This window comes from Rhyacophila brunnea, unplaced genomic scaffold, assembly GCF_057557595.1.
Source record: "Rhyacophila brunnea isolate RB1 unplaced genomic scaffold, BYU_Rbru_1.0 scaffold_10, whole genome shotgun sequence".
Taxonomy (NCBI): domain Eukaryota; kingdom Metazoa; phylum Arthropoda; class Insecta; order Trichoptera; family Rhyacophilidae; genus Rhyacophila; species Rhyacophila brunnea.
In genome coordinates, this window is record NW_028232752.1 from 26488152 (window position 1) to 26515895 (window position 27744).

The 27744-nt window shown below is 29.2% G+C and overlaps 1 protein-coding gene across 1 annotated transcript in view; it reads left to right on the forward strand.

Moving 5' to 3' along the window:
* Positions 1 to 27744, forward strand: part of sNPF (short neuropeptide F precursor) — a 157662-nt gene that overhangs the window by 62484 nt on the left and 67434 nt on the right. The gene's annotated exons all lie outside the window — the stretch shown is intronic.

Sequence of the window (27744 nt, forward strand, 5' to 3'; positions counted from 1 at the left end):
TAAAAATAATAATAAAAATAACCTACTTAGGTTGCCTTCTGGGTGAGACTGTAGTAAAGTTTAAATCTAAAATGTAGAGAAGTATGGAATAAACTGAAACACGTGTTAGTATTTTTAATAGTTTTGTCTGTATCACAATAATATGCATTAAAGTTATTCACGCAAACGAAACTCATATTCAATATTGGTACTATTTAAAAAAAAAACTATTTTATAGCCTGAACGTCGTAAAGTAATAAACGGAATCCGGTTTCAAAGCCATATACCATGGCGACTGGTTTTCACGTTCATAACCTATTAATTTTTTCTGTAATAAATACTTTTGCGAAGTGATTTTGATTACCACATTTATTTCCCCAACGATTATCACCCTGCATAATAGGAAAATAATCAAAATATTATGTTTCCAATTTATAATACAAAAGTAATGAATATGATTATATAATTTTGAAATTGTTTATTATGTTAATATTAAAATTAATTTGTCAATGAATACTGAAATATAGACACTTCACTCCAAAAATTATCCACGCAATTGCAACCCTTACTGTTGTTTGTTTCATTTAAATATTTCAATTTTCAATTCGTATTCTCCTAACTGTCAGATATCAGATATCAAAACAAATATAAATATTTATAATTCCAGTTGCCATCCGAGGCAATTGTCAGCGAAGGCGTAGTTATAAGGACGTTTGCTTGACAACATAACAAGAGATAATCGTAATGTAGGTAGAGCAATTTTGTCGCATATATTGTATCGAAAGCAGCATCACACAAAAAAATAATGACCTGATTAAACGGATTTATTCAAGTTTGTATGCAATCAAAGTATGTAAGTCGACTTAAAAGTGAGGTTATGACGATTTTTTTAAGCTACAGAGTCCCAACTGAGGTTTAGTTGGTTGTAGATATAACATTTATATAATATTGATGATTATAAAAAACAACAAAAATAATTACAAGATAAAAATAACTTTCTATATACAACGTTTTTAAATTTTCTGTTGAATCATATAAACTTGACTTGACTAGCTTAAACGATCAAAAAAAAAATTGTACTTGATAGAAATAATACTGAAATGTCATTTTGACATGTCATATTGATTTCCATAGTAACGCACGTATATATTAATAATAAGGTTATAATGGTGTCGAAATAACTTTTCATACAAAACAGAATTAACTGAAAATGAATTCAGTTCTACTTAAAGATGGCTAAAAGTATTAAAAAATGCATTGGCATCGTGTTCTGATATATTCTAAAAGTTTAAAATGTCTAGCTAGTTGGGAAGTTAGTTAAAAATTGATTGCAATATTTGTACCGGATAAAGAACCACCGGACAAATAAGAATACGAGCAAAGAAAAACGTTGTAATAAGGTGATGAAGATTTTTTTAAGCTAAAGTTCCAACTGAGGCTTAGTTGGTTGTAGATATAATATTTATATAATATTGATGATTATAAAAACAACAAAAAAATCATATTATTACATCTTAACTTCAACTATGCGGTATTATAATTTATACCTGCTCGTTACATTCTCTCAGAAACATTAGAATACACAAAAATTCTAGTGTAGTGTCTATGTGTAGACGATGACCGCCGATAAAAACAAAAAAACACCAACCATTCATTTTCTCAATTCAAAATGAGTAATGATGTTCATAATGAATGAATTACCTGTGATAGGATCTCGTTGTTTAATGTTTATGCAATAACCGTCTTGCCCCTTCCAGAAAATTAGCGGATATTGGAGAGCGTCGTATGAACGGTGTGTGTCAGCGATGAACTCCAGATTATTGTTTCTTCTTCGAATCACGATTTCTCGCGTCGATGTGCGGTCGCCAACCATGATTCCAGCAATGTCGTCAACAACAGGCGCATTGAATCGACGCACGTGCTCTCCAGCTGGTGTTTTATCAGGATTGATGACAATAGCGTGATTGTCACTTTGCAATTCGTGCATGTGTGCTTTGAAGAATTTCAATAATTCATTGTGCTCATTCAATGAGGTGTCCAGTTTGCCGACGATGCGCCTGGTATTAGGCGAATTGAGGTTATTGTAGCCGCAACGTGCATCCACACGATTGATGTCCTCACCGTTCATGAAGTAGATTTGTAAAAAATTATGTGGTTCGTTTGGCATTGGCAGCAATGAGCCTACTTTGTGGTATACTTGGCCTTTGATTTTGAACGTAGAATGGAATTGTTGACCATTTGCCGCAGTATTGTGAACTATTTCTGTTGCTCCGAACGAAGTCATTTGGAAGCATGAATTGAATGTGCGAATGGACTTCAGGAACAAGTTTGAATTTAGAACCGTGCCGATGAGCAAGCCGTTCAATGGTTCTGGTGGTATCTCAATTTCTGGTAGTAGCACTTTCCCTGATGCTCAACACATCCCGGCTGACTCATGTTTGAATTTGAAAGCATGACAATGGGAACGTTCTTTGTCCATAGCACCAATCAGCACTTTCGGATGAGCGGAATATTCAATATCTGGCTCGTACTCGAATGCGAGACGAAGGAACGAAGCGGATGTAAATGTTCGATGTACTTGTTGGCGTTGTCGGTCATTTGCTCTGCGTGTGTTAACTACGAACCGGCGCGCTTGACTCCGTTCCAATTGTCGTTGTTGATTTCGTTCAGCTCGTGCCTCTTGTGATTGAGATGCACGCAATTGCGACATGCTCACACGCACGTTTTTGTTATCTTGTTGCATTTTTTCGTCTGTTCTTTATACGTTTTCGTTTGTTGCTTTATACGTTCGACGGCCCAAATGTTCCCCCTTGCGTCTTGCTGGCATTGTGCACTGTAATACACGCACACAAAAATAGATAAATTAAAATAAATCGTACAAAATTTTGCATGCACTGCGTTGTGATATGCCGAATGAAATGTCAAAATGACGTGACGCTTCTCTTGAATTCTTCTCGGACGTAGCGCCATCTGTCATTCAACAACATAAATAATGTGTGTAAAATAATTCTGTTTGAAATACGAACGACGGTTAAATTTGTTCATACAAAAATAATAAAATCGCGATTAAAAAATGAGAGGGTAAGGGTAGGAGGGTGAAAATTTGGGGTTATAAGTATTTTTTGATGCAAAATAATAAAAAAAATACAAAAAGAAATTTTCAAAAAAATAAAAGAAAATTTTTTCTGGATAGAGATACCCTAATCACCTTGCGTTATGAAATATACTTGTTGACCTATTCTCATACCTAACAAATATACATAAAAAAAATTCATAAAAATCGGTCGAGCCATTTCGGAGGAGTTCGACCACAAACATCGTGACACGAGATTTTTATATATATAGAGATTATAATTCCAGTTGCCATCCGAGGCAAAATTAGTGTCAGCGAAGGCGTAGTTTGCTTGACAACATAACTTGACAACATAAAACCGTAATGTAGGTGGCGTAATTTGGTCGCACATATTTTATTGAAAGCAGTATCACAAATAAATAATGACCTGAAAATTAAACGGATTCATTCAAGTTTGTATGCAATAAAAGTATGTAAGTCGACTTAAAAATAAGGTGATGAGGATTTTTTTAAGCTACAAAGTCCCAACTGAGGCTTAATTGGTTGTAGATATAATATTTATATAATATTGATGATTATAAAAACAACAAAAAATCATATTATTACATCTTAACTTCAACTATGTGGTATTATAATTTATACTTGCTCGTGACATTCTCTCAGAAACATTAGAATACACAAAAATTCTATAATGTTTGGCTGCGATATAAACATCTCGAGATTGTAAAAGTGGTAATTGATAATTTGTATTTCTTAATTTTCAAGCAGCCATCGTCTTTGACTATCATAAAGCTGACATTGCCAAACAACGTGATTTAGGTATATATTTATTGTTACTTCCGAATTCAAATTTAGTATAATTTATTATATCTAAGCAAGCCAAGGATACTGGAAGATTGTAGTGATAAAAAATTGCAGCAATTATTGTAGGTGATGAGGATTGAACAAGTGAAAGTGCACTCGTCACTAAGTTGAATAAATCGACTTTAAAGTTAAATACGTGATTGTAAATTATAAATCCCAAATGTTTAAACATTCCATATAATATCAATTCTTATATTCCATTATTGTTTTATTATGATTATTAGTATTTATCATATTTTAAAGAGGTACATGCCATGAAAAACATAAATAAAAACTACATATCGTAGACGTCATGGAGTGTATTAAGAATAAAAAGCTTTTCTATAAAAGCTGTTTTACTTAAGGGTGGACATGCTCAGCGTAGGTAAAAATGGAGCTTTTATTGCATTTTAAAAGCATGATCCTGGACATTCCTTAAACGTCGTAGATATTCTATGTATATAATTTTGAAGCCTTATTATCCTTTATATTTATTTTAAACATTTGATGACTGCATAAAGTATTTTTATTACATAAAATAGTATTCTTTTAAACCTCTCGCTCTAATGTTTTAGAATATAGTCATATTTCAGTACATACATGTGCAGTGGTGTTAAGATTTTTTACGTTTATTAATTTTTAAACGCATTTATAAAATTATTAGTATAATTTATGTTGACATTATTATAGTGAAATATTTACGATAAAAATTATATTGATAATCTCTGTGATCCCAAATTTGACAAGAATTAGGCATTTTATTATTCAAAAATGGGCAAGATTAACACATTTAAAGATACTTCTAAAGATAATTAATTTAGGCTATGTCTTTGACCATTCAAGTGTGATTAACATCTTATGAATAATGATTGCTTTATAATAATTATTGACCTAAGAATACGGTAGTGTTTTTTTGAAATACGCCATTTCTTTTGGCATTCCCCAGTGGTTAAGCTACAACATACGGGCGTAGCCATAAATTGACAAACTAAAACTAAAGTAGGGAGTAAGATCATGTTAACGCGCGTGTTTGAACATGTACCGTTAAAAAATAATCTTACTCCCTTAGAATGGGAAGAAAAATAAATGCATCATGAAAAACATCTTTTCAAATACTTTTTCAAAGAATAAAAGACCTAAATATTCATCCTCTTCTAGTGATTCTGAATCTGACATGATGCTTGAGTCAGATGATTCATTATGTCTAGCGAGTGCAGAAGAGGACGATATACTCTTATGTGATAGAGGAATATTGGAAGATGAAGTGATCGAAAAAGAGGATTATTTGATAATCAAATTTTTGACGAAGTCTACGACTGTTTACTATGTGGGAAATGTGATTGAGAAAATGGATCCTGATTATGTGATCAAATTTTTACGCTGTAAGAGTGTAAGGGATCAACTTCGTACAAATTCTTATATCCATTAATAGAAGATATCGCATCCATAAATCGCAATGACGTTGTCGCGAAATTGCTGCAACCTGTACAGACAAATGGAACATCACGAACAATGCAATCATGCACATGTATGATTTTTCTCATTTTAATATAAAATAATATCATACATATTATGTCCTGTTTTATATTTTTCTATAAATATTCCACAAATCATTTAAAATAAAGATTGACATTAATTTTATCTATTTTTTCAATTAACCTTACAATTTTACAGTGGCTGAATTTACCCCCCCCCCCTGAAACATGAAATGGCTGAAAGTGACCCGGCTATGGGGTACTTTTAGCAAGTTTCTCTTTTTTTTTCCAGAGCATATATTTTTATGTTGAACTTGACTTAAAAAAAATAAACTATTTTCTTAGTTAGGTAAATGTATAAACTACTAGAGAAACTTGTTTTTATGTAGAAATATTATATTCCCAGGCTGTGAAAAGTGGCTGAAGGCGCCCCATCAGGATAATAAGGCTTCAAAATTATATAAATAGATTATCTACAACGTTTAAGGAATGTCCAGGATCATGCTTTGAAAATACATTAAAAGCTCCATTTTGACCAACGCTGAGCATGTCCGCCCTTTATGTAATGTATAGTTTTTTTAGTTATTAGGCCTTGAATTACGTTTTAGAATCTTGATTATAGTCATAAATGACTCGAATTAGCAATATAAAAAAGATTGTATAAACAAATAAAACGAAAAGTTTTTTTTGAACATAATAATAATAATAATATATACATTTGATATAATAGATACCAGCAGTAAATCGTTAAGATTTAATTCAGTTATATAAGAGTTTACAACTGAATTAAAATTTTATTTATGCAGTCTTTTTTATGTACAATTGAACACAAAAATCTCCTTATTTGCCACAATGCGTTAGTATAATCATATGAGATGAAAACGTTAGGTTCGTTTCAGGTGACATAAAGGTCGAATTGTACAAAGTTTCATATTGCCTTTATATTATGTCGTATGACAAGGGTTTGACTATTAGCAAATTTAATTTCTCTGACCCCAATCGTTGTCGCTTTCGAGAAACATATATGCAAATTTTTATATCAACAATACTCCAGATACATGTGTCAAATACAGAGCTGTAGAACTCAAGTGTTTGCTTCTAGTGAAAAAAAGTGAAAGAGGTTTCGTTTAGATTTCGTAGATTTAGATTCTTCAGAAGAATCCGACCAAACAGGTAGAAGCAATTCTACTTTGATTAAAAAAAATGTATTTTAGCAACAAACTTACACCAATAAATAAGTCAATTACATTCGTTTGTAAGCGGAGTATATATTATTGAATATTCATAGAGTAGATGTTATATTATTAAGACACTCCTTTTACAAGAAATAGTAATTGTTAATCATTTGCCTTACCCATTTTGTATACTTATTTATATACTTGACGAGGAGCAGAACATAAGTTTTTTTCAATGATTGCCAGCTTAAACTCGCAAATCGTTCAAATTTTATTATTGTTATTTCGGTCAATATGCTTGTTTAGATTCAGTACATTTACCAACATATTGAATTAATGACCAACAACCAGTTGTCTTGAAAAGTCTGTAAAAATAAATCGTATTTTTTTGTTACACATTTTGCAGAAATATAATAGCTTAATACATATAATACTATTTATTAATTAATGCTACAAATAAATTTATACGTTGAAATAAACATAACTAAATAGACCATAATTATATTAGTATTAGACCTTCAAAATGTCTCAAATGACAAATCATTATTTTGAGTGTTGCGTATTTATAGTAGCATTATTTTATAGTTGAGTATTGCATAGTTCTACAAGCCAATTATATTACGAAAGCTTTAATATGTGTTAACAATTAGCGTTTGGTTATTAATATATGGCATACTATAATATATATTAAAAAAAAAAACTACGTAGTGCTTCTTCATATTAATACAGAACGCAATATATTTTTTGGATGAATTAACGTGACATATCTGACGATCGTCTATTCATATTGATCATCTCGGCCTAGCATCTTTAGACATGGCATTTAAACTAGGAGTAGAAATGATTACGTAAGACTTTTTTCGTATCTTTCCGTTCCGATATTTAAAAATACTTTTTAATAACTCGTAGAATTGTAAAAATCTTATTGACTTCTTAGCGTTCCGGTAACAAGTAACAATTTTTATATTTACAAGAAATATGGGCTTATCAGGGTTCATGGGTTGGGTTTCAGTTCGGTTCTTCGCTCTGGTTAAAGGTCGTAAAGGTGATATTACAATAATTCGTGACGATGGCAAGAGAGACACGATACCTACAATATAACAATGATTTATGAATTATTATAATATCAGTGTACAGTAAACAGAATCAAATATTCCATATTACACTGTATATTATTATTATTATTATTATATATATAGCAAGTTTTCTGCGATATTTCGTATTATGATTATTATAATTCTACAGCTTAACTTTTAAGTGATATACTTTTAGTTGTAAAACTAATTTGAAAAAAAAATCAACTGCCTGGTGACTGAGATTCAATTTAACAGAATTTATATCCGTGAAAAAGCTCAACAAAATTTTGTATCAAATTAAATTCTTTTCAATTACGAACTATGGTTCTTATTTATAAATAGGTTTTCATTTTATGTAGAGTTTGTATTTTTAACATATTATTATGAATTAATATTGTGTTTTTAAATATAATATATTTTTTTAGCTAAATACCATAAATATATTTATTTAATCTTAATATATTTTATAAATATATGAGTATTATTGTATCCGTTTATTTAATTAATATCTGTTTACCGTTGTTGCATCGGATAATTCGTTAGAAATATCATAAATATTAGAAATAATTACAAGATAAAAATATTTTTTATATACAACGTTTTTAAATTATCTGTTGAATCATATGAACTTGCTTGACTAGCTTAAACGATCAAAACAATTTGTACTTGATAGAAATACTGAATAATGAAATGCCATTCCATATTGATTTCCATAGTAACGCACGTATATATTATTACTAATTTAGTTGCTAGGACCCCCTAGCAAACAATAATGGTATCAAAATAACTTTTTATATAAAACAGAATTAACTAAAAATGAATTCAATTCTACTTAAATATGGCTAAAAGTATTAAAAATGCATTGGCATCGTGTTCTGATATATTATAAAAGTTTCAAATATCTAGCTAGTCGGGAAGTTAGTTAAAAATCGATTCCAAGATTTGTACCGGACAAACAACCACCGGACAAATAAGAATACGACCTAAGAAAAATGTTGTAAAATAGAATAAATTTAAAGGATTCTATCTACTTTATTTCCACAACACCTACCGATGTTCTTAATTTAAAAATAAATAAATCATTTATACAGTTTAGTATGTTTTGAGAAAATCGAAGCTTAAAATTTGAAATGTATGAGAAATTGACATATTATTGTGTATTTGAATAACGCAGTATCTTCTAAAATATCCTATTTGGATGTATAATATTTTTACAGCATAAAGATATTACTAGATAACTCAATTTCGACAAAAACTGGACAAACAATATCTTTGCACTGAACCATCACTATCATACTATAAATTAATTAATGATGATTGGTTTCCCTTTTAATGAAACCAAATTAATGCGTCTATTAACAGTATAACCATTATTAATATTTATTTTGACTTCTTCATCATCATGTCACTTTTCTTTATGTATATTATAATCGATAGCTTAACATTGTGGAAGTATATCCTAAAAGATGTTTTTAATCACAGTTGCATCACACAGTCAAATTTCCAAATCATGTGTTACATCTTCTGAAATACTACATTCGAGCATTCACACATCATAATTTCAAAATTTGTCATTTATGACGTAAGTTCCCAATCCATGTATTATACTCCCATTAGCATTAGGGAGTATTAACGTGAACATTAGGGAATATTAACGTGAAACCGAAAGCAATAGTTTAAAATGTATAAGTAACCTAATTAAATGTTACGTCACGTAAATTAAAAACAGTAATGTAATTATGCGAATTTGCAATTAAACATATATAAAGTAAGAGAAAATCTAATGATCGGTAATCCACGTGTTAAATTTTATTTTATAATTATTTTTAATCTCACTTACCAAAAACATTAAACATTCCGTTAAGTATATGTAGTGGAAGATCGCAAGTAACTTGGTTATCATAAAAGGAAATTGCAATTCGGAATTGATGATTTTTAGCATTTTCCTGTAGTACTATATATTTTTAAAAGATAACAGCTATAATATAGTCTTATAAATATATATAAATATAAAGTTATCATTCGAATATATTTATTGAAAGAAATATACACCTAAAATACAGTAAATATTGATTAATATTGAAATATTTCATTAGTTATTCGGTTCATACTACATATTTTATGTTGTGAAGAGGTGTAAATTACGTCTATTGATATTCAGTTTATTACACCGCTTTCTGGCAACGTCAAGTTTTCTCAGCGCCTTCAAAAACGATTGATTGGGGTTGGGCCGCATAATAACACCCTAAAAATAAATTCTCTCACTTCCCCTAACACATCACATTAAGCCTCTCATTTTCTTAGAATAACACAGCGACAATTGAAACATAAGTAATTAGACAGCTTAGGGTTTTTGAAGAAGCTTCGACAAGTCATCACTTAGATACGTGACTTAAGCAAATAAACAGTAAGTTAATAGTAGTGTTGATCGAGAAAACACCTTTCGAGGTAATTAGTGTGATACCTCTTACCTCCCACTTGTAACTGTCATTACGTTATCTAATGTTTTGTTTACATTACTAAATTTAGTTTGCCATCTACGTAACGGCTCCTGAAGTTTGACATATTACGTATCTTACTTATACAAATATGTAGATAATTAAAAACATAATTGAATATAATTATGTACCTATTCATATCGACTTGATAAGTAATTGTCAATTAAAACGTGCGGGCCATTCGGTATATTATTTTATAATTGAGTACCAATGTATTTTTGTTGAATATGACGTAATCGTCTTTCTTTATTTTGCCAATAATGGTTATTTAATACCTCACTGCTTCTATGCTTCTGGGATACATGTAAATTGTACGTATTTTATTATGCACAATTCACCGTGAGAATAAAAATAATGCGTTGTTCGTGGTTAATAATTGGATACAGTAATGTGTAAATTTTATCAGACTTTAACACGAACATTAATTTAATATTGATTGGTATCAAATAAACATCTGATAATAACACCAACACTATTAACACATATTTGATAGGTACGTCTATATAATTACGAGAACCTATCCGAATTTTATATGAATATATAATATATACGATATGATTGTATTCCTAATTTAATTACATACTTACATATTTTCATTGTCTTTCTCTTATATTTCGGTGGTTATTATAACGTTGTAGGTAATATAAAAACGGCTATGATGCTTTTGAACCAAATACCAATATCATCTATTAACTTCGATATGAGATATTTAAAACATTGGTATATCAAAGATATATTACAATATGGTTGTGTTATATAGCATATAACAAAACGTATAAGATTTAATCCACATAATTTAATAGCAATTAGGACCATTTTCGTTTGCTTAGATAATAGTCTCCCATTTTTTTAACTATCGCCCATGAAGTCAGCTAGAAATAATACATTCAACATATAATTATTGTAAAACATATTTCCAAGCTGAAGATTTATTTAAACACAATATTTGTTATTTTAAATGCATGTAAAATTGTGTAGGTGTATTTATTATGTAATGCGTCTACAACCTTTTCAAAAACTCAACATTTTAAGCGAAGGAGTGAGTTGACAATATTGAGCCTTCAATTTTCACCGACAATTCAATATTTATAGTAAGCGTTGTTTATCGATGCCACGTCACGTTATTGGTCGGTTTTATCGTCAGTTCATTTTTTCTGCATATTATATTCTCAAGTAAGAATAATAAACCCGCTTTTATTAGCTGATAAATCCTTTTTTTGCAATACATATAAGCAAAATAAAATTAGAGAACTCGACAGCTTTTTGGATAAGTTTAACAATTTTTATGAATGATAAACGGTTACACATTGTGTTAAATTAAAATATGAAGAATATTTACGTTTTTTTTTTATTAAATTTGGCATTAGATGAGGTGGAGGAGATAAAGGTCGTGGGTTGGAGATTTTGAAGAAAGTTCATTTGTCGTTACAAGAATACAATAAATACAATACTAAAGGTGACATCGTGAGATTATAATCGGAGATACGGATGTACTGTTGAGATCGGTGTGATCAAGAGATTGATTATATTAATGAACTCTTGACTCGAGTGAAATGACGGTTGACTATATCGAGTGAAGGACTCGTGACGATAGTAGTGTGTCGCGTGACGGATTCGATGAGTGAGTGAGGATTTATGGATTGTCCTTCTTATTTATACTAATGCAGTCCATTTATATTACAAGAGATAATATTGTCGCAGTTGACAAATCATAACAGACCCTACTGATCTAGTTATGATTAACGCATTGACTGCTGACTAGATAATTACTTTTTAATTACCACATTTAAAATGCACGTTAATTACAACGATCGACCGTCTGGTCATTACGCGCCAGGTGCGTCTTCAGCGTCCAAAGTATTAAGGAAATGCTGACTATCGTTATATCGTTTTGTTTTGATAACAACACTTACATATTAAAGTGTGTCACTCATGTAATGCTGAGTGGTATGATTGCTACATCAATAAATTTCTAAATGTGGAATAAATAGGCCATGATTGCTGTTAACATGGTTATATTTACTGTTGTATTATATAACTACGTTCAAAATTTTCGTGAAATAATATAAATTGTAATTTTATACACTCAAAATACATTTCTATTTCAAATCACGTTGTATATTATTTTACCATATTTATTGAATGCATTGTTTATTATAAATTTGTATACCGATGTCTAATATTAAACGAAAAGGTATTTGAACAACTTTTGTCAAAATAATATTATAATAAATACAATTTTATAGGAACCTGAAACCTTTTGATTCTACAGTATACAATTCAATTTGTGTTTATCTGCTTATTTTATGAAGGTAATATCTGGGTACGCTAATGTAAAAATCACAATGAATATTAAATCATTGGATACGATACGTTGTTCTGCTTTTACCGAAAATACGTCCAAATTCTACATGTATAATATTTTTAAAGTGTCTTATCGTAGGGACGAACACTAAAAACCGTGTATTATCATGAATATTATACGACCATCGGAATAATTAAACGCGTAGAATACCGTTTTACCCGAGTAAAAAAGAACTCTGGCTTCTTTTTTCATTCACGTAAAAAAGGTAGGTTTAAAAACACAGTGATAATCAGTGACGTCACGTGCATGTAGGCAATTTATATACTGCCTATTTAAACGGCAATACATTGCGAGGGACCTACAATAAATTTGGGATAAAACGAACCGCTAGAAAAATATAGAGTTTGAAAAGAATTAAATTTATTAAAAAAACCTAAATTCTTAAATATCCCCACTTTTATAATAATATGGCAAAATTTAGTGACCCGTCTTACGGTACTTTACAGTGAATAGCAGAAAACTCAACATGATTTTGATTCGGGTAATTGATAATGATAATTGATGCTTCATTTACGGTCGGATCTGACCAAACACATTTCGGTACTACTTTACACATTTACATGATAACTATAATATACGGTTTTGGAATTATTTTTTATATATTGGAAGGGGCTCGAGATTACAGTGCACTTTATTTCCTCGAAAAAATAACAAGCTTGGAAAGTTACATTTTGAATCGAAGACTTGTTCTTGACAACTGCTTCTCATGTTAGTCGCTTTCACTGAAAAGCAGTGCATCTTACTAAAAAGGCGCGAATTTCAAACAAAACTCCAACCGTCTTTGCTTTGGTCAATCAATCATGACTACAATAATGTAATGGTTCATGCGTGTTAACCCATAAATTATTACGATGGTAACAGTACGTATTTTTTAATATTATATTCTATTCATAATTTAGCGTAGTTATGCAGCAAGCAGGCAGTCAATAATTCGTAAAAAAATAGTATCAGTTTTTAACATAATTTAACATGTTTTTTTTTATATAGTATGGATGAACCAAGCAGACTCTCTTCATTTAAAAATTTTCATACATAAAAAATCACTGATCGCAAAATATGCCACGATTTGCTTAAAAAAGTCACACAACACTAAAATAATATAATTATAACATGATAACATACTTAAATTATATAAATATTCCATTTATCTCATTAAAAGTGATCCTAAATCATGGAAGTTTTTATCATTAAAAAACTAATATTATGCTGCATATAAGTTATATAATTTTAAATAATCCCACCTAACATAAAAGTGTATATTTATCTGTTTAGGTCTGGCTGTTTTGTGGATACTTACGCTATATAATATATTGGTAACAATAATTTACTGAAACCTTTCTACTTCCGGTTACCGTATTCCTGGCAGAGCCGAGAGCAGAGAAGGAGTTAGGTGTTATTGAAAAAACAACAATCACCATGTATTTGAAATATTTTGATTTATACCTTATCACAGCTATACGCTGAATACATTACTATAATACTGTGATTAAAGTTAAAATTAAAATTATAGAATGATTATGGTAGGCTACAGCGTTGATTAAATTTGGAAAATTGTTAAAATATAATATTTTCGATTTTATTTAAATATCAGTGAGTATTCTAAACACTGTGTTTGGGAAGTACCTATTTTAGCTGCCCAAAGATGGCATCACTACCCGGGCACGTCACTGCAGTTAATTTCAACATGGCGAAAAATTTTCTCGCCGCTTCTTTCATTGAGGGTGTATTAATATAACCGAGGAGCGAGCGCCGTACCTCTGCTCTAGAGCCCTCAGAGGTCCTTTGATGTAGTCACAGCCAATGATGTCCCACGAAGGGCTCGCGCGGATCAGTTGATGTAAATTTCGTCGTCATACCGATCCGGTTGTGTATGATTTTATAGTCGCTCAATAATAAAATATATTCTCTAAATGGGGTAACATATTCTTAAACCTGACGAATCAAACATACACAAAGTAAACAACTTGTTTTATTTTTCAGACAACTTTAAATAATAAATTAAATTTTAGCGTTTAAAATGATATTATTAAATTTATCAAAAATGTATTTCTGTTGATAGTGATTTTTTTGAATGACAGCGGCTACTATAATAATATTTTTATAATCTTAAGAAATATTTTTGATATCATTGTTGTTCCGTAAGTATCTTTCTTAAAATATCTATGCGATTTTCAAACATGTCCCTAAATAAAAATTGTTATTAAAAAAAACTCTTTGCAATATAACTTTTTACTAAACGATTCTTACCCAATTATTATCATGATTATTTTTATAATTGAACCAAACTATTTTCAATACTGTCCTCTAAAATTTAATTATCTAAATCCATTTTAGTTAATTGATATATGAATTATTCTAAAGACGAAAAATTCTTATATTATTTCTACTTTTTGTCAGTTTGCTCATGGCTGAGGATTGTAAGCACTCTCAAATTTAATCATCTTCTGCACGACTAAGATTCTCCATCCCACAATCACTCCAGCACACCGCACCGATGATCTTTGTTTGCTTTGTCTTTCTTGAAGGCTACCCAAAACCACTACCTACAAAATTCATTAATAGTTCCTGCATAAAATATAATAATGAATTACCTACATTTATTAATCATATTTCTACAAATTCGTTGTGTCGTTAGCTCATTCGGTTTAATGCTCTGTACAAATAAAATGTATAGCCGCTACTGTTTATTATATTCTATAAAAATATCTACTTAAAAGTGACCATAGTACATATTCGATAATTCTTTTTCTAGTCATATTATTTAGTGCCTATAATTTTAAATATCAACATTATGATACTTCAAAACGTTTATCAAATAAAATAACATAATAATAGGTACTACCTATTAGTAATTGAAATATCTTTTCAATTATGCAAATATGTACCTTCTTTTAATATATTATTCTTAAAGCGAACCGTTTGATAGATATTCCTTGGCACATCATTGCTCCCAGTCAACGGTAAATGCACTCACCCGAGTGATAATCATATGAAACATTATCGATTTTGTCTTAAAGGTCACACAATGTTATGTTGCAAATATTTAGGTTTTGTGTATACACGTGATACTCAAGATGAATCTACTGAGGACAGTTTTGCAAGACCTGTTGATTATTTGGTAAAGAGCCTGTACTTATTAAAGATGTTAAAAATATTCCCTCATTAAAAACTTTTAACTAGTTAATTTAATAATATCAGATGTATTTTGAGCGAATATTATTATAAAGTAGATAGATATAATTAATTATATTGTACTCCATAATATACGCAGATTCTGATTTTCTTTATATATCGAACTTCACTTTGATTCTAAATGTATACATTAGTGATTATTTATTGTAAGGCATTATTAAAATTTAGAATCATTTCTATTTATCTCGACTTACCTATGATATGAGTAAATACAAATCCACCATGGCCTTAGTGTCCAATGCACAAGGTGCGCGCTTCTCAAATCGCAGTGAAGTCTCAGTAAACATAAACAAGGTCTTTTGAAAAAAATACGCGAGGTACAGGACAATAGATATTTTGATCGCACATTTCCCTTCAACATTCAAAACTATGAAGAAGAAAATATCAAATGCTAATTTTTGTTAATGGTATGTATTTATTATTATTTGTTTAGATACAAAAATTTGCATCGATTTCGCACCAACTGATTAAGTTCGATTTAGTTAAATTTACATCGTTACTGACCGCAAAAAGTTAATGCTTTTAATTATATATACTAAGTGATATTTTTTTTTCTTCAATACTCACAAACATGGTTAAAATACAACTGATCCTTATGCTCCCATCCATCTGACATAGTCTGCATATGTATGTGTGTGATTTTCTCAAGCATGTATTCTGTGATAGTTTCATGAAAAATTAGTAACAACGTGGATTATTGTCGTACAGGAATTAGTTCCTGATTTAATGGAAAAATAGTAATCGGGAAAGCCTTAAACCACCAACATGTCCATTGATAAAGAAAGCGTTTACAATATGACTTGAAAAATAATGAAAATAAGTAACAGAATTACATTATTTAAACAAATAACAACGTAGATAAAATAACAAGAGAAAAAGAAAAAAATAGTAAAAAAGTGTGGGCCACATAACCTCACCATCACGCAAGTGGAATATTATATAAATACAAAAAGAGAATACAAAAAAATGAGAAGTGGGTTACCTTTTAGTTGAGGTTGTAACGCATTATAAATCTCGAGTGTGGAATATATTTAAATGCGTAGAGAAGAATATGCTATGTTCAATAGATACGTCTGTATTATAATGCGCACTTAATATTAGTAATAAATGTATTTGAGTACACTTGGCGCCTTTTGTGTTTATTTTGATTTATGGCCTGACCATCATACAGTAATATATCTAGTACGGCTTCAAATCTTGTTCTACTTACATTTGTGGCATTATTATTCATTGAAAATGTCCGATTGTTTATTCGTATTAATATAATTTTTTTTATATTCTTATGTGTAACCGGAAGAATAAGAAAACATTTACAAGAAACTTTTTCGAAATGTTTAAATCACATTGTGTTACTTTGTAGTAGTATCACGTGTTATTGAAGAATTCTCTTTATGGCACATTACTGCCTACATCATAAAAAAATAAAATATTTCTAGAAAAGTTCAACTTGATAATAGCTGATATGGAAAGTTTTGCGAAAAACTTAAGGCGATAAGGAATTCTCTAAGTTCTGATATAAAGAAATGTGATGCCCAACTAAACTAAGCTGCGGACAAAAAGCACAAATATTTTTATAATAGGTACGATATATATTATTTTGTTGTTGAAATATTATGATCGCACACAACATGTTATCATATTTTTTTGAGTTTTCTTGGATTTTTAGACTAAAGGAAGTTTTTCTGAATTATCCCAGTCACGATCCATATTAAAAAGTCTATAATATCGACTTACAATACAAACTAATTGGGAAAACTATTCATGCATTATTATGAAAGTAGAATGACAGACATCAGTAACTAGCATGACAACGTCGCTTTCTAAAATTAGAAGTGTTACCATTTTTTAAATTACAATTTTCCCTAAATAATTGACAATATTTTTTTTAATTGACATACAACGCAAAAAGTACAAAACAAGTTAATTTAAAATTTAAACAATTTAAGTGGTATTTCAGCGTATAAAAGTCGTCAGCTGAATGCCTAACGATTCTAACAGCTCACATTTGAATTATTTTACAGATGTGTTCTTTGAAACAGCCTACTTAAGTTATTTTTTACTTATATAACAAATGTATACATTATTTTTTTCATCAATACTTCTACTCAAATATGTTGTATATATTTATATGTATAAATACCCAATAGATAATTCAAGTAGGTTGTTTCAACGTACTCTCTTCAAAAAAATGTGAATTAGAATATCTTTGCATGCAGCTGACGATTAGTGTATTTCAACAATATTTTTTTTAATTGAAAGTATTGAAAGACTAATTGGTTTTTGTATGCGTACAATAAATTATATCAATAATATTATATTAAATTATAAGAATGCTGTATTTCGTGTTTGTGTAGATAATCGGTACTTAAAAAATTGTTTTGCCGGAAACAACTAAGCAACATCAAAATTATATTTACTTGATTTGTATTTAATACGCAATTACATGGCATATAATATCATTATTGCCTTAATTTTGTCAGATAAATATAAATAGTCAGTTAAGTACTGATAAATAAGATAAAAATTAGCCTTCTGAAGACTGTACTGTTTGAGACTAGGCAAAGGATATTAACGTAAAACCAGATATAATATATGTTAATCTAAATATAGAAGCAAGTTTAGATCATATGGACACAATTTGTGCATATAGACAAAGTGAAAAAAATGCGATGATTGCGAATTCCATGCAAACGTATAGTGAAAGAAAACGTATTTTTATGTAATGACCATATTTCATGTTTTTTTCATCGCCTAATTAAAATTAATTTTTGTTCAAATTGTAGTCGCAAGTTTGTTGGTAATTATGAAAGGGGGTCGTGACTCGAAAAAGATATGGAAACAGTGCTATAGATTGTCCAGTGAATCCATTCACCTCATCGACGTTAGCCCTCTTCCCCTTTTACCTGGCACACTACCCAAAACAATTAACCTTTTGAGGCCTTCTCAGCCTCGACGAACGGTGTGCCAAAGTAACTGTAGCCCACGTGCCTACAAAATCTCAATCCATCCCTGACAATGACGATAAATTATTAATCACTTTTCATTCACATTTTTCCATACTCATGTGCTGACTATTAATAAAATATTCATGTAGATAAAACACATAACCGATGATAATGCTTCAATTTCAGTACGTAATATTCCCAAAAACGACTTTTTATTACACAATTTTACGGATTATTTAGCATTTTTATTTTAAGAAAAAAAAACAGCACTGTAGACGTAATAAAACTTAAAGCTTTGTTATACTATGAAATGTACACGGCTTAATAATAAGTGTCTCAAAAAAATACACAACATTGTAATAACATAATATTCTTAACCATTATTATAATATTATATGTTTTCTGTTTGTGTTACTAATATTTATGTTTCATTATAATTTAATCGACAGAAAAAAAATTGTATGGTTATAATAATTTAAAATACAGTCACTCATTTTGATATAACATAATAATAATTAAAGATTGCAGTGTCGGTATTCAATTATGCATCGATACCAAAATACCGGTCTAAAAAATCTAAAATACCGTAATTTTACCATAGCTTACGGGCCGCACAAAATTGTGTTTTTGCTAATTACTTTTAAAATGCAAATTAACACGTTAATTACAAAATTAATTAAAAGGGCCCGTAAGCATTGTGTTAAGAAAGCATACACTTTTATGTTTTTCGCAAATGAATTTAATGTTATTTTTTCATTACTTAGTCTTACTACTATATTATAAGTATATTAAATTTAGTGTATAAGTTTTATGCTGCCAAAATGCAAATATATTGACTTAAACCAAAAAAAGTTAAATGATATTAAAACAAAATCCCTCAAATATACTTATAGAATTGTCGGGATGAATTAATATATTTCTAAAACGAAAATATTCGTCGCAAACATTTCCATTCTATAACTAACTATTGATCCAACGCTGATAGTACATTCAACAAATCTTGAGTTTGAGAGAGATTTTTCTATACCCAGAAAATTAATGGGAAAATTAGCAGTTCTAAAGTATTATAATTCATACATATATTTATAAAGGTCAATATACTAAATGTAGGTAGGTACTTTAGGTTGTTATAAAATAGTATTTCAAACAGATTTTAATAGTTATATTTATTGATAGGTACTTTCCCCCCTATATGTTTATACGAATATCAGTATTAATACCGGTATTCAATCAGAAATACAGAAATACCGGTATTGATATATTCATTCGGTATTGCAATCCCTAATAATAATTATCATCTATGTAAACACTGAATTTTTCAGTATTTTGGCACCAATAAATAATAACGTATTGCTGATACATGTACGCATCTGCAACAATTTGTAATGAACATTTTGGCACAACATCGTATCAGCTGATACGTTCTTATGTTAACAATGAGTATTACAATAATATGTGATATTTTAGATTATCCATCTTGTCTTGATATTTATTAATAATCTAATTCTTTGTGTTTCATACAGAACTGCACACTTATATAGTAGATCGATGTACTTAGAAATGTTTTTATTTTAATAAACCACAAATAGATAGTAGTTTATTTTTTCATAATAAACAGGATTCTTTGGAAGTTAAATTCATGTTTTTTTTTTCTTATAAATTACGTTTAAACTCAACCTTTGCTTTGGATCTACCTTTTTCCGAGTATATAGAAAATCTCTCAAAACATTCCTCGTCCAAGTTTATAAGCCTTTGACCAGTCATTCAATTCAATTTTCTTGGAATCTTTACATTCATTGGATTAAGATAAAATAATTAGATTTAAGTAATAATAGTCACAACTAAATAGTTTAATATTTATTTCTACTTTACTTATATATAAATATGCTAATTAATATCAAGTCATTATTTATTATTTCCATCATTATTTACATTATATTTATTCTAAATATTTACATTATACATTTATTATATAAATTTGACATTTTCCAAAAAATACTGCCTGTAATATTATGTTCTTCTGTGCAGTTCTAATTAAAAAAAAAAACATTATATTGAATTCGATGGCAGATAGATATCAATTACATTATATGTACATATTTTATATTGCGGTGGTTCCCTAGAATAGTGGCTAACTTTGGCCATTTGGATGACTTTATTAATTATTACGTTTGGCAGTGGTCAAAAATGGTGATGAGATTAAATAGGTACCAACTTTACAGGGAAGCTTGAGGCAACCTTTTTGTGTTATTTTTCATGAGACACGTTCATAAATTATAGGTTCCAGCATAAATCCTATTAATTTATAAGAATTTAGATATTTTTTTTCATACATCTTTGGTTGCGCTTTCCACCTAGTTATATATATCTACTTAAACTTTAAAGGTTGCTGACCAAATGATGAAAGATCTAGGATTGCAATCCCAAGATGACTGCAAAAACTAAAGATACCCCTAGATCGGGTCCCTATATTGTTCCAACAAACCAATCGACATATTATATTTTTATTTTTAATAAATAGCTACAGTAGTACTTACTAAAGATTTTCTCATCGAAGGTCGATCATTATAATATGTCACGATTATTAGATTTATTAGAAATCACGCACACTCTAGTGCATGCCAACTAGTGTCTTTGTAAGTTGCTTCTGGTACAGTCTTAGTACAGAAAATAGTTTAAATAATAATACATATTATGATGAAATATGGAATTATGACGTTTATTGTAAACCACACTTTTTTATAATATGTAGTAAATAAATTACATTACAATATGGCAAATATTACAATATATGGCAAACACAACATAATATGGAATTTTGTTAACTGAATTTGTAGTGATTACTTAATTCATAAATAAAGAAATAATGTTTGTTATTAATTGATGAATCCCCCTAAAATCTAATTATTATAATAAAAACGGTGCTCACTTTGCATTTCACACAACTCGCCGACTAATTGCGATGGTCGGGATGAATTTCATATTTTCAAAACCAATCAAAATAATGTGATGAGACTTTCACCATATATATGTTCCAAAACAATTTTATATAAGTAAGATGCATATGACTAATGTACTATCTTACCAGTATTTATATATTAATTATTATTATATCACATAAACTAATAGACTCTAAAATACATAGAAAATTGGAAAACCAAAATAATGAAATGAATAATCATGGGTATAGAATTTACAAAAAATAAACTTCGAATTTGTAGTAAAATATCGATGGTTTAGTCAAGTATACAGATGCTGTGTCCAATTGTATATCTTACGATAATTGAATTCAAAAATTCAAACCGAACCAAAGCACAACGGCCATATTATGATGTAATTAAATGCAATATTTATTTTTTTGAAAATCCTTTTTTGAATGAACACTATATTATTTTTTATTACAAGATATTATAGAGCAAATTAGTGGAATATGTATAACAACTTAATTTCTTTAGAAAAATAGACATTCAAATTGTTCACTGGCACATCGATATAAAATGGTACATTAAGCAAAAAGGTTATGCTTGTAATTAACAAATAAATAATTATTTACGTATGTGAAAATGGTGGACAACAATTATGTTTGTTTCAGTCATCAGAAAAAATGACAATTTCCATAAAGTCTATTTTTTAAGGTTTGATATTTTATCGGTTCGATTATGTCCTAAACCAGTAATAAATGTGTTAAAAAAAGTTTTTTACAACCTTAAACTAACCAAAAAATCAGAAACACCAGTGATAAAATAACGTTTCAGTCAAGAGTATGTGTATAGGTACATATTTTTGCCAAGAGTAATGAACTTTTAACTGTGAAATAAATGATAGATTATTAAATTTAAAATTGTATGGACCTTCGTAAGCGTCATTTAGTTCAGTGTTTGACAGCATTGTAATTAATGACTCGACGAGCCTTAAAAAAAGTTTCTGACGGGAAACAACCTCAAGTTCAAAAACCCGATTTAAAAGCTAATATAAATTTAGAACATAATTTAATAATGGTACCTATATTTACTCCTTATAGTGATTATTAACAGGCAGTTGGTTAACTCACTTAAAAAATAATAAAACTTTCAGATCTGCGTATGATTTTTTTATCCGAGCTTTTAAAAAATCCAGGTTAAGTTTATAAATAAATTCTAGGTCTGTTTCCAACACTCCTTGTAATTTATATTTGAACTTTTACATTATCGTATTCATTCCATACTTTAGGTAAAGGTAAAAATCTACTGCTGTATATATGTATTTATTCTCCAAGACTGCTTCAAATAAAGTCACTCTTTTATTTATTATTGAAAGCTCCTACATATTCACCATACTTAATACTTAAATAAATCTAATTTTAATCTGTTTTATATACGTAATAATTCACGATGGTATTATAATTGTTGCGTTATTTCACAATAAAAAATTATGTTTGGTAAATTATCTACATATTATTTTATAATCTATCTAACTCTTTCTACATAATAAGTACTCTAAACTATTTAAAAAAAAAAAACTAATCGACGTTTTGTTGTTTTTACTGTCACTGAATTCAATTTGAATCGAGCATCACTTATTGAAATTGACATAATCAAAGATAAATGACTATAAATATTGCGTTTACTATACTTCGGTGGTTTTTTCGACACGTTTACACTTATTAGGTTCAATATACTTCTTTGTTTCTTTACAACATTTTGATTAGTTTATTTAAATCTAATAAAGCCACATTGGCATTCAACTATTATTATGGGGGAAAATATTAACAAAAATGAATTGATTAATCAAATCCTTCACAATACACTCGTCACATCAAATAACGCATATATTCCATACACAAGACTGCTTTTGGCCTTTACGGCAGCTAACTAGGGTAGGACAGTATCGAAATGTTAACACTTATTGTAATAATTACAATAAGTTGGCCGTCTGAACTGTTAACACTGTCTATTTCACTCTAAAATTTATCTTTTGTAAAACATAGCACTTATTGTAACAATTACAACTATCTTATTGTATTTGTTACAATAAGTGCTAACACTTGGATACTTTCCTACCCTAGATAGCGGCCGAAACCAGTATTGTGTATTTATAAAATAGATGCGCTGGTTTATCATTTGACGGACTACACTATTTCGCTAGTTTTCAGCCGTACTTTCAAATATCGAATCATTTGATTTATCAGAATAATTCATAGATAATAAAAACGTTAGGTAGGTAAATTAAATTCATGTGACGTTTGATATATAAAATTACAGTAACCTTTCTTCTTTAAAATGTTTCTTCTTATTTATTATTGTAAATAAAGCTATTACACATGTTGTTTGCTATTTTATCACCTCTGAACAAATACATGCTTATATGCAAATATAATAATCAATCATGACCATTTTATGCCATAATCCATGTTACATGCCGGATTGAAAACGGATACTCTGGGGTAATGTCGTTAATAGTTATATAATATTTAATAGTTAATAGTAATTATTATAATGTTTGAGGCTTTCACGGTTGTTTTCTTAGCGTAGTACGATAACAGTATATAGCATATTAAACTTAGTAATTTTAAAATAAAACTAAAATAAACAAGAGACATAAAAACCATACCGCCCGCCCACCATCTTACATTTGTAAACTCAGTAAATGAAAATTTAAAAGGATTTCATTAATGTTCTTCAATACTATATTATATTTATGTTCATTCAACGGTCATAGAATGGCTATGATAACTACTTAATTATCTAACTTGCCATGCCTCTACGTGAAAATGTGAAAACACGTATAGAATGAACAAAAAGATAACGTCACTTAGTAAAAGCTTGCCTACGCTTCGTTATCGTCGTTCCGCGTGATTGGCGATTCATTAAATTTATTTCAGAGCAATCCGACCTGTCAATACACCGTGTACCTGGTAGACATTACTTGCACATAATTTATTATATATTTCAAATTAATTTAAGGTATTAAATAACGGAAAAGCTTCGACTAAAGTGCTCAAATGCATTTCGTTACTCTCACAACTAACATTAACGAACAAGGCAGTGCGGCCAGTGAGTTAATAATGAAGTCATTCTAAAAAGTAGTATACGTCTATTAATTCAACTAACTAATAAGTTGAAAGCTTCTTGTAGCTTTTATTTTGGTTTATTCGTTATCGTTCGTTAACAAATATACTGATCAAGTGAACTTTTATTTTTTCTGAGTACGTTTATCATTTCAAACAAGCTGTGCACAAACAGGTAATAATGTTAAAAATACTCTTGGATTAATTTTTTTTTGGTAATAAGATTTTTAATTAAACTGGTTTTATTGTAGTAAATTCACTTTAGGATTATCTTAATTCGCTGCTTTCTTACCGTATTTCATAAAGTGCAATAGCGTTGATACAATAATTCCATTCAATTATTGATATATACAAATTTATAGTAAATAGGTATAACTGTTATAGTATTTTATAATTATTATTTATTTTATACGAATTATCGTTTTTTTTAATTTAAACTTCCATGAAATAATCATATTAACCCAATATAATCAAATCAATCATTCTTCTCCTCTGCTTTGACACAGTTGTTGAGGTTTTAGCCAGGATGGTCTTCTGCAGGATCAAGTATACCAGAAATCTGCTATTGAATAATAAGATGTAGAAAATTATATCTATCGGAACGGGATGCCACATAATGTGGCCAACGTATGAAAACTTACTAGTCTAATTATTTCGTTGGCCTTTTTCATCCTCAATGCCACCTCAAGATTTGTAAGTCTGTCTTTCTAACTTTCGTTTCGAAAGCACCAAGTATGTTACCGTTATTTATGTAAGTATCTAGTCATGAGTGAAATCGAAAAGACAATATTATCTTACCATTTTCATTCTGAGTACCAGTTTAGATCATGGCTACATAGAATTTTCCTCAGTCGTATAAAAGCCGCTCTAGTATTCTCGATTTTGCATTTTAGTTCAATGGTATAGTCACAATTATCTTCAATCTTTATCATCAATTATTATATTATTATGCCACTGAAATTCAAATCTTCATTTTAAAGATGACACTTAGGTACTTAGTGACATTGTAGAAATAATGGAAAGTTTTAATTTGAATCATCAATAGAGAGAGAAAGAGATTTAGATTTATCTTTGGTATCAAAATTATATTTTGTCGTCAACCATTTCTAAAACTTTTTACTTTTACTGCCAACGTTGGCAGGATACCATATAAGATATATATAAAATACATAATTTTGAAAAGCTTCAAAAATATATCTATTAGAAAAAAATCATAGAAAAACATTAGATTGAGTAGGACTCAAACTCAAATCGTTCACTTGATGGGTGTGTGCCTTTCCATTTAAGCTATCAATCTTTCGTATTATTTGTGGTACTTTAAATTTCACCAATCGCATGCGATCGCCTCTGTTATCAATTAGTTAATGCAACATGTATTACTAACTTGACTATATCTGACTTATTCAGTATTTGAATAAAAAAAATAAATAATATAAGTGACATTTTAATTAACTCTTTATTGAAAACTGAATATATTACATAAGGTTTTAATAATGTAGCATTATTAATGTTGAAGATTTTTTCTAATACAAATTAGTACCTATAAGTTTATCATGTAATAAATTTGTGATTTTATTGTGCTCTATATATTGTATAATCAATTGATATTCCGTAATATTAAATGTATATTCATATAATATTCGTATAATTCATTTAATGTACGGTTTTTTTGTATTTTTACAGCACTGTTTAATAGATATATTTTTAATATTATTAAATCAGTATATTTTTTCTGTATTGAGTTTACTGCTATACTGTCCTGTAAAATTTACATTATATTACTTAAATATGAATAAATTCAATCCCGTTTTTTTCATTTGAGAGAGCACAATTATCTATATAAAACGATTACGATATGTAAATATTTCACTTTCAATTTACCTGATTCATTTTCAATACATATTATTATTCGCAAATTTCAACCCACGTCTAAAGGGAAAGGTCTATTTTATAATACTGTAATGATGATATACGAGATAAGTTTCTTTAGTGTGAAAATGCTGTAAATCAAATTGATGCAATTAATTATTATAATAGGTACTCATAATCACTCAAATTTACTCAGACAAAATATATAAAAATTATATATATATTGTAGTAATATTTGTGTAACAGTAAAAAAAACCATCCGTTTGTATTGCATCGAATTTTTCAAAATAATATTCCAAATACAATAAATAGAAATTTCTAAATTCGCTTTCAATCAATAGACTAGAGCAGTGGTTCTTAACCCGGGTTCGATCGAACCCCGGGGGTTCGGTGAGTTAGTCTCAAGGGTTCGGCGGAGGTCTAGACACAACGACCTTAAATAAATAAATAAATAAATAAACAACAACAATGCTTTCAACGTTTTGGTGTCAACAAATGGTAACGTACCCTGTTATTGCTAAGAAAGCTCTGGAGTTTTTCATACCGTTTGTTACAACATATCTTTGCGAGCAATCCTTTTCGAGGATGCTGGACATAAAAACGAAGGAAAGGAACAGATTTTGTTGCGAAAATGACATTAGAGTGGTACTTGCCAAGGTGAAGCCGCGCATTTCTGAACTGGTCTCTGAAAGGCAACAGCAGAAGCCACACTGATTTGCAGTAAATATTCATTATTATGTTTTTGTTTTTGTGTGAAAATCATGTTTTAATGGTTTTGTTCTTTGAACACAGTGATGTTCATGCACGGTTCATTTTGTGAACCAGTAAAATATATACCTACTTATGTTTTGAATTTGAAAAAAATCATATTTTATTTTTCCAATTAAGAAGGGTTCGGTGAATGCTCATATGAAACTGGTGGGAGTCAGTACCTCCAACAAGGTTAAGAACCACTGGACTAGAGGCTCATTTTTGCTTAAATTTCATACATTTGGGCTCCATTTCTATACAAGATTTTTTTTTAATATCTATGGTACGCAAAGATTTTAGTACATAACTAAATTAAATAACCAGACGATTGAACAATCACGTATTTCATATAATAATTTTATTAATATACTTTAAAAATTTCACAATATAATACTAAAACCATGTGAAATTAATGTGTTAACATATTTTCTTTGGATATTGTTATGTATTAGGGATAA